Below are 8,930 nucleotides of genomic sequence, written 5' to 3' on the forward strand. Positions count from 1 at the left end.
ACTATGGTATCCTGCTCTGCATGGAGGACTTCGAACAGCGTCTAGCGTGGCTGAGGAGGCCAATTCGAGAGTGACGATCCCTTCCACACTGAGGACAAATACAATCTGTACCCTGTCCAGCTCCCTGATTTTGCTGGTTTCGTGACTACCTCTTTGCCTCAGCCTGCTGGACAGGGGTCTCTTCAAATTGGGAGAGGCTGTGATGCACCACCTGCCTCCATCATCATCATCATCATCATCATCATCATCATCCTTGTAGTACTTCAAATAATAAAAGATATACCTGTATTATGGCATATACTTTTGTGAACTAGAGTGTGCTTCATTTGATGCATGAAATGTTATGCTGAGTTACATTCCTATGCACATGTAGGAGTGTTGATTGTAAATAGTGAAATCAAAGGAAAATAAAGTCTGAAGATGTAGACAGCAATCATGAACTATTTTAATTGTTACAGGCATTTAAAATAAAGTGAAATATAGAGTGTGGACCTGTAGTAACTCTTTGGCAGCTCTGTGTGCTTACAGCTGCCTCAAATGGTAAGTGAAGGACAAGTCTTTTTTTCCTAAAACATGAACTTCCAAGACAAGATGCACAGGAACTACAAATCCCTGCTCTGTCAGTTTTACATTTTAGCTCCAGATTATACTATTAGAAAAACTAATATTTAGTTGTTAGTACCACCATCTAAATTTGGCCAGAACTGAAGAAGATTATCCTTGGTCTTTCAGGATAATTTTGTGACATGTTCTGAAACATGTGCTTGTCAATTTCCCATTGACATCATCTGAGATGCATTTCACCTAGCCCATTGTGCTTCATAATATACAAACTGAATTTGAGCCGCATTGCCTTGCAGTGGGCACACGGTGAAGTGGTTGACTAATTGCTTTGCCACATAGCCAGGTTGTAATGAGCTGTGGGTAAAAATACACATCTCATCACAAGCTGTCCGCCCACGTCTTGGAATTAACAGGTGGACATGTGATTTGGCCTTGGGTTATTTTGAAATTTTAAAAGGGAAAGGGCCAAAGATGGTAGGACAAATTGGCATGTTAATTTCAAAGACCTGAAACTCCACTCAAACTGTGTTGGGGAGGGGGGAACAATCCCAGACAACACAATTTTGTGGCCAAATCTGGGTATCATGTTTCTGCTGGAATTTCTGCATATGACAGGCTAAACTATTCTGTCAGCCAAAGACTGAATTTTCTGGAAGAGCGAACAACCAAACTAAAGACACAAAAAGGCTTTAGGAAATCATAGAGTGGACAAAAACAGATAACATACTGTATCAGTTATCTTTGTTGACAGTTCATTGTTTACATCTTTCCCCCACATTTTTGCTATATCTTTATGGTTCCATGATGTGGTAATTTTAGTCCCCCACTGTTTCCTTCTGTGTGTAGATAGTTACATGCATAGGTAAATTGTTGGTTGCATGATGGAATGGATGGATTGATTGACAGTGAATGCTGACTGAATTACAGCTAGGACAATTAGGAGGGCCGAGAAAGAGAAAAGAATACGCCTCTATAGAACTTTGTTGTGATTGGCTGCTTTCCTCAGTTCAAGTGAGAGAGTTGAGCAAATATATAAGAATGAATGAGTGTTTCAGATATCAGATAGATAGCATTGTAACATTTAAGATAGTTAGGATTGTTTGTGTTGGATAGGAGATAAGGATAGGGATGAGCTAGAGATAGGACTTTGACATCTGTTAGGATGTCTGAAATAAAATAATTCCACAGGGTGAGGTGGAGGATGAAGAAGGGACCGAGAAGTCCCAAGCATTTGGTTGCCAGTCTTTTATTAGGGCTCTGCCCTTCAAGATAGACAGTGTGAAGGAAGGCACTGGGTGTCTGTGAGCAATAGGAGGTGCAGATCTGTAGACTGGAATCCTGCATACTACTGAAAGCTGGTAAACTAGCTGAGGGAGGCTTGGGGCTGTCACACACATATATATCTTTTAAGGGTCCTTCATTTCTTTGCTTTTCTGAGATGCCCTTCCAAGTCCCTGGTCTGGTTCACATACCTATGCATGGACAACAGAACCAGGCATTGGAGACATCCCATGACAGTAGCAGCAGTTCTTAAACCTAATAGCTAAATGAGCCATGATTGTCCTGCCAGCATTTTCAAGGCTGTTGCTCACCATTCTCCACAGCTTCTGGACTCCATCTCTAAAGGAAAGAAATAGTTCAGTTCCAAATTTTACAGAGCATGGGACCATTGTTCTTGTGCTAAAGATCACTACGATGCATAGCTAATTAAACTGCCTGAACTAATAACCTAATTAGTAAGGCCTTTACTCCTTTGCTCCGTGCAGTGGGCCTGAACAAATGGAATAGCACCAAGAGAAGCAACAGCAAATACTAAATCTCTAACTTTTCACAATGATATCGGTAATCTCACCTCAAATTTTAGGGATGGAGCCAGTTGGGAGGTCTTTCACAGGCAGCCTGCATTTGCCCACATTAGACCACAGATATCCTTTGATTTGTACAGTATTCCTACTTTGAGCAGGGGGTTGGACTTGATGGCCTTGTAGGCCCCTTCCAACTTCACTTTTCTATGATTCTATGTACACAGTTGTATGAATGAACCCAAGGGATTTCTAATTTAGAGTGGCCATACTTCAAACCCTACTTTACAGAGTACAGTCCTCTATTTCAAGGCATCTTCTATCTCAAGGAATGGTGTGAGTAGGTTTGGGTTTTCTTTCCCGTGATTCTGAAATTTTTGACCCATACATGGCTGAAGTCATGGGAGTTTGTAAAAACATAAACTTTAACGGGCTCGTATGTACAATAACTTCTTCCGGTCCAACGGGACTCTCAACTTGAGACAAACGAGTCCAATCATAAGGTGACCTGGGTGTACAGAACAAGTCTTTAGTGTGGATATATTCCAAATCTCTCCCAATCCGTGAGTTTCCTTAGAGTTTCCTTGCTGCAGCTGGTGCAAATAGTCCTGCAATATGGGTGTTGAGCCCACTCTCCTTCCTGAGGCATCATTGGGGGAAGGGTTGGCTCTGGAAACTCCTCCCTTTTCCAGGGACCTTTCTCTTTTGGGCTATGTATATATACCATCCATTCCAACAGCTTAACCCCTTCCAGTTATACCTCTGTCCCTTCACACTCATGGCTTCTGGGTTACACTCTACTGATTCTCTGACTCTCCGGCTTTGGCTTGGGTGTGGGTTGCGTCCACATATACAGAACTCCATACATACGGCCTAAGAGACCGAGGGTCCTCTAATTCCAGCCACCCCCATCCAATCAGGTCATCCTCCTCTTTCTGCTTTGCTTCCTTCTCCCAATCCCCCCATTTCTCTTATCCACCCTCCTTTATATCTTTTCCCCAGTCTTCTCCCTCCTCTTCCTCTGTTGTCAAGAAGATCTCTGTAAATAGTGAAACTTCTCCCGCCATCGCCTTCCTGCTTTGCTTGCCTTTGAATCTCCCACCTTCAGTATCCTGTTTCTTCAAGTGGTTAAAAGGGTATACACCATCTCAAATCCTTCAGCTTTAGATGTCGGAGGGGGATGGCTCATTTCTGGATCTCATGCCTCTCTCCTGTTCTTCCTTGCAAATGGGAACATACAATAATGGCAGTGCTGAGAGACAATGATAGTTGTAGTCCAACAATATCTGGAGACTTGCATGTTCCCTCTCCTTGCTCTATTTAGAAGACTATCAATCACTTTAAGGATAAAGAACCATAAGAAGTGAGAGTGGAGTCTTAAAATCGCTCATCAACAATTAGCACTTGGATAGCCGATGAGTTAGCACAGTGGTTCTTAACCTTTGTTACTCAGGTGTTTTTGAACTGCAACTCCCAGAAACCTCAGCCAGCAGAGCTGATGGTGAAGGCTTCTGGGAGTTGCAGTCCAAAAACATCTGAGTAACAAAGGTTAAGAACCAGTGAGTTAGCATACAAGTCACAGGTCTCTCTAACACTATCTAAATGTTAGTTTATGTAGGAAAGAAGCATGTAGGGGCGTTATAAAAACCTGCTTCCTCTTTTTTACTCCTTTTTTAAAATGATGTATTTCATCTTTTTTACAGTACAGAAGTGACAACTCTACCCTTGGTTCTAGATCAGGTGAAGCACTCCAGATGTTAGATTGTCACTCCTGGCATTCCTTGACATTCCCTGTGTGGTCGAGAGCTGATGGGAGTTGCAGCCCATTCAACACCTGGAACTTGCCCACCATACCCTAAGTCATGTGAATTGATCTTTGAAGGCATCTTAACAAAAGATTGTTAGTCTGTCTAGCCCTGCATAGTTTATTCAAGAAGCTTTCCAGAAACACAGGCCTTCTTCCTGAAATCCATTTTATTGGTTTGCCAGAGGACTTGAGACCAGCCCTGATTCCCCATCTACCTGACTGAACATTGACCTCTACTACTAATTTTATAATGTTCACACTTAGTCCTTTTACAGTTTCCTGAGACTTGCATCTCCCTCATCCCTCTTGAAACCGAGAGCCATTATTGTTCCCATGCCTTCCTTGGTATCTAGATATATCTATACTTCTATGCCATTTGCTACTTCCAAACAACAAAAGCACAATCACTAAGGCAAAATGGAGAAATCCAATAAACAAACAAATAAATAAATACTGTAAATAAAATAAATGTCTTCCCTCAGCTGCTGCAATAAAAAGTTCTGTGTGCATTCAACAGACACCTTAGATGAGTGATCAAAAATGCTTTGTGATAAATGTGGAAGACCTGGAATGGCAGGACCCCCCTGTACAGTACACCAGTTAAATCAGGATAGTCTAATCCAGTTACTGGAAATGTTCTATGTCCCTCACAGTGTTCTACACAGTAGTAGCCAGGATACTGTAGGCATCTTGAAATGCCATGATGATTCTGCTCCTGCCCATCCTGCCCATCACTCCCCCATTGACCATAAGTCAATGGTATAGAGTGCTCTGCTCTGCACTACAGGGTATGTTTACCAGCTCTGTAAAAACTAAATTAATGTTAATGGGAAGCTAATGAAAAAGAAATTTCTGGTTATCTCTGATAGCAACTTGGAGAAGAAGTGGCATATAATAATCACTAGTATTTGAAAAGAACCAGCAAATACAGCTTTCTCTATCCTTGTGTCTGCCTAAGTTTTTGGATTTAGTTTCACATTATCCTTCCTCACCACTGTCCAAGAAAGCTGGGGCTGATGGGAGCAACAGTCCAGAATATCTGGAAGACAGCAGGTTGTGGAAGGCTGCACTACAATATCCATTGAGAATCCCTGTGTTATTTTAAATGCACCTTAGATTGACTTTACCCAACCTGGTGTCATGGAGGTGTCTCAGACCACTGCTGTCATAAGCTCTGGTGAGCATGTGGCCATGCTGACTAAAGCTGACATGAGTTATCGTCAAACACACCTGGACGAGATTAGCTGTTATAAGATTGCTAGATGATTCACTAAAATATTCAATGGGGCATGCAGAACAAATGTTTGAGAGGTTTTGATTGTAGATGAGAAATAATGTGTGCTTTCCCCCCTCCTATTGCCCAAAGATATCAACTGTAATGACCACTTCTGTGTCAGAGCAAGGAGAAATGAAAAGTAGGTGAGAGACATATGATCTCTCAGATGGCTTATAGTTTTATTCCTGGATGTATTCAGGATGCAGTCCCTCTTCTCTGTTGCCCACCCATGACTGGCCAGCCATGGTACCCTCAAATGCTCCTTTTCAGTTCTCCGTTCGCTGCTATCTGGTAAGTGCAAGTGGAATAAGAGATTAGGGGATGCTGTATTTCCAACCTATATTGTTCTTAAGAACGCCTTCTTTCGGCTTTACTCTAAGCATGTATGTTTGGTAAGAGGTGATTGAGAAATTCTAGTCTGAAGCTCCCAGAAGAGCATACAATGACCTTAATTGATTTACTAATGATCTTTCAATCTGCTGTTTCTAAATCAGTCTCCAGGGTTAGGTTGCTTCCAAACTTTCTTCACAGTGCAAGAGATGAGTTATTCTTTCAGATGAGATTAATTCCCAAGGAAACATGGACACAGTTACTTAACATAACCTTCCAGACAGATGATCTTCCTTGAGTGAGTTAAAAGTTAGAAGCTGTAATGTGTCTGTTTTAAGTGAAGTGAAATTTCCCTTGATAAGGAAGTGTTGGTGAAATTTGTCATTAAAATCTAGGGATAGTAATGTGGCTATATTGTTTCTGTTGTGAAACACCGACTAGTCTTGTGGCATTTTGGAAAATAACAAATTTATTACAATATACGCAGACTGGGATCCTCTCCCACCTTCCCACAAATAAAGTAAATTATGGAGGGGATATTAGAACCATAATAAATTTATTACCATAATGAATTATGTCAACTGTTATTAACCAAAGCTTATCTGGATTTTCCTGGGGTTTTGATATTATAAATGTTATCAATGTGGCATATTCTTTCTTTCTTTCTTTCTTTCTTTCTTTCTTTCTTTCTTTCTTTCTTTCTTTATTTATTTATTTATTTATTTATTTATTTATTTATTTATTTATTTATATCCCGCCTATCTAGTCAATTAAGACCACTCTAGGCGGCTTACAACAGAAATATTACAATATAATTAGAAACAATTTTAAAATAAGGGGAAAACTTTAGGCAAGATGGGAGAGACACTGGGAGAAGGAAAGAAGGGAAAATCAGGAATTGGCTAAGGGGAAGGCCTGCCGAAACATCAGTGTTTTTAGTTGATTTTTAAAAATACCCAGTGAGGGAGCTGCACGAATATCAGGGGGTAGATTATTCCAGAGGCGAGGAGCCACCGCCGAGAAGGCCCGATTTCTTGTCTTTTCTTTCCGGGCCTCCCTCGGCGTTATTTCTTTCTTTCTTTCAATGAGCTCCAGGTTCCCCTTCTTCTCAGTTTATCCTCACAACAAATCTGTGTGATGAGTCACACATAGCATGTGACTAGCCCTTACAAAGTGTTCCTGATTGGTCCCCAATGTTCCATGTTTTCCCTTCTATGCAGGTGACATAAGACTTGAATTGTTATAATTGGTGACTAACGCTGGCAGATACTAATACATTTTGAAGCCAGGGCTCATTGTGCTAGGGATCATTGTTACATCTTGTGGTATAGTAAGTTTGGTAAGTTATTAGGCATTGTGTGAAGTACTTTTTGATGCCATTGTTTCCTCTGCCAGTATTGTGCACCCCCAAGTTCTAACACATTAAGAAAATAAAGATAACGATTATAGAAGAATTGGTTAACTTTAATACTGACAACAAAGACACTGAAAATTTAGTGATTTTTGGTACTTTGATTCGATCATTCCAAATGAAGACTGCAGCCAAGAATGAGACTTCAAAGAGCATATGTGACGGAATTAGAAAAGATCCTGAAGAGTAAAGAGTGTGCTACTTGAGATGAAGACGAAGACTAAGACCATGCATAATGATTATTTTTTATTACTGAATGTGAAAGTTGAATTAAAAACTTGGTGTTGGAAGTCAGTTGTATAGACATCATAGACTGAGAAAGACAAATAAATGGCTGCCAGATGAATTATTTTTTAAATGGATTGTTGTACCTTTCTGCATTGAATGCATTTTGGTGTTGCTCATGTTTTTTGCTGTTGTATTCATCAATCCTTTTACTATTGTTTACTTATTGTTACTAACTTAAACACTGTCTTTTAATTGTATTTTTAAGTCACCTTCAGTCCTTTTTAGGGAGGAAGACAGGTTTAAATAAACAAGCAAGCAAGCAAGCAAGCAAGCAAGCAAGCAAGCAAGCAAGCAAGCAAGCAAGCAAGCAAGCAAGCAAGCAAGCAAGCAAGCAAGCAGTATTTCCAACCAAACCTGAATTCTTTCTGGAAGCAGAAATGACTAGAGTGTGGCTTTTGGACATATCATAAAAAGATAGGACTTGCTCGTCAGAATAATAATGTTAGGGAAAGCAGAAGACAGCAAGAAAAGATGAAAAGTGAATATAATATGGTTCCAATCAATAAAAGAAGAGGCAGCCTTTCGTTTACAAAATCTAAATAATTTTTATTTATTTATTTATTTATTTATTTATTTATTTATTTATTTATTTATTTATTTATTTATTTATTTATTTGATTTTTACCCCGCCCCTCTAGACCATGTCTACTCGGGGCGGCTTACAAAATAAAACAAAACAGTATAAAAATATATAAAATCATAAAATTACATATTTCAATTTAAAACAATTAATTTAGAGAGAGGATTACCAAGATGGAATAGCCAAAAAAGAGAGAGAGAGAGAAACAGAGAAAAAGACTTAATTGACTGGAGGGAAGGCCTTCTTGAATAACCAAGTTTTTAACTGGCTTTTAAAAACACCCAGCGAGGGTGCCAGCCGAATTTCTGTTGGGAGGGCATTCCACAGCCGAGGGGCCACCGCCGAGAAGGCCCGGTTTCTTGTTTTTTCCTTCCGGGCCTCTCTCGGCGTCAGACCCCTCAGCCGCCCCTGCTGGCTATATCGGGTGATCCGGGTAGATCTGGGTGGGAGAAGACGATCTGCCAAATATTGAGGTCCCAAACCGTTTAGGGCTTTATAAGTGATCATTAGCACTTTGAAGTCAATGCGGAAACGGATGGGCAACCAGTGCAAAGCAGCCAGGGTGGGGGAGATATGCTGGTGTTTTCTCACCCCACTAAGGAGCCTGGCTGCTGCATTCTGGACCATCTGAAGTTTCCGCGTCAGCCTCAAAGGCAGCCCCACGTAGAGTGCATTACAATGGTCTAATCTCGAGATTACGAGCGCATGGACTAGAGTAGTGAGGGCCCCCCGATCAAGATATGGTCGCAGCTGGGCAATCCGCCATAGATGAAAATAGGCAGAGCGGACCACGGACGCCACCTGGGTTTCCATGGTAAGCGCCGGGTCCAGATGTATTCCCAAGCTGCGGACCTCACTCTTTGCGGCAAGGG

The 8,930-nt window shown here is 40.9% G+C and overlaps 1 long non-coding RNA gene across 1 annotated transcript; it reads right to left on the bottom strand.

The window, feature by feature from the left end:
• Positions 1–429: 429 nt before the first annotated feature.
• On the bottom strand, positions 430–3,592 carry LOC144589593 (uncharacterized). Its single transcript, XR_013545796.1, has 2 exons — positions 3,469–3,592; positions 430–2,184 (listed from the first exon to the last, which is right to left on the bottom strand). It is a non-coding gene; the product is annotated as an uncharacterized LOC144589593 (long non-coding RNA).
• Between the last annotated feature and the right edge of the window lie 5,338 nt (positions 3,593–8,930).

This window comes from Pogona vitticeps, chromosome 5 (assembly GCF_051106095.1).
Source record: "Pogona vitticeps strain Pit_001003342236 chromosome 5, PviZW2.1, whole genome shotgun sequence".
Lineage (NCBI taxonomy): Eukaryota > Metazoa > Chordata > Lepidosauria > Squamata > Agamidae > Pogona > Pogona vitticeps.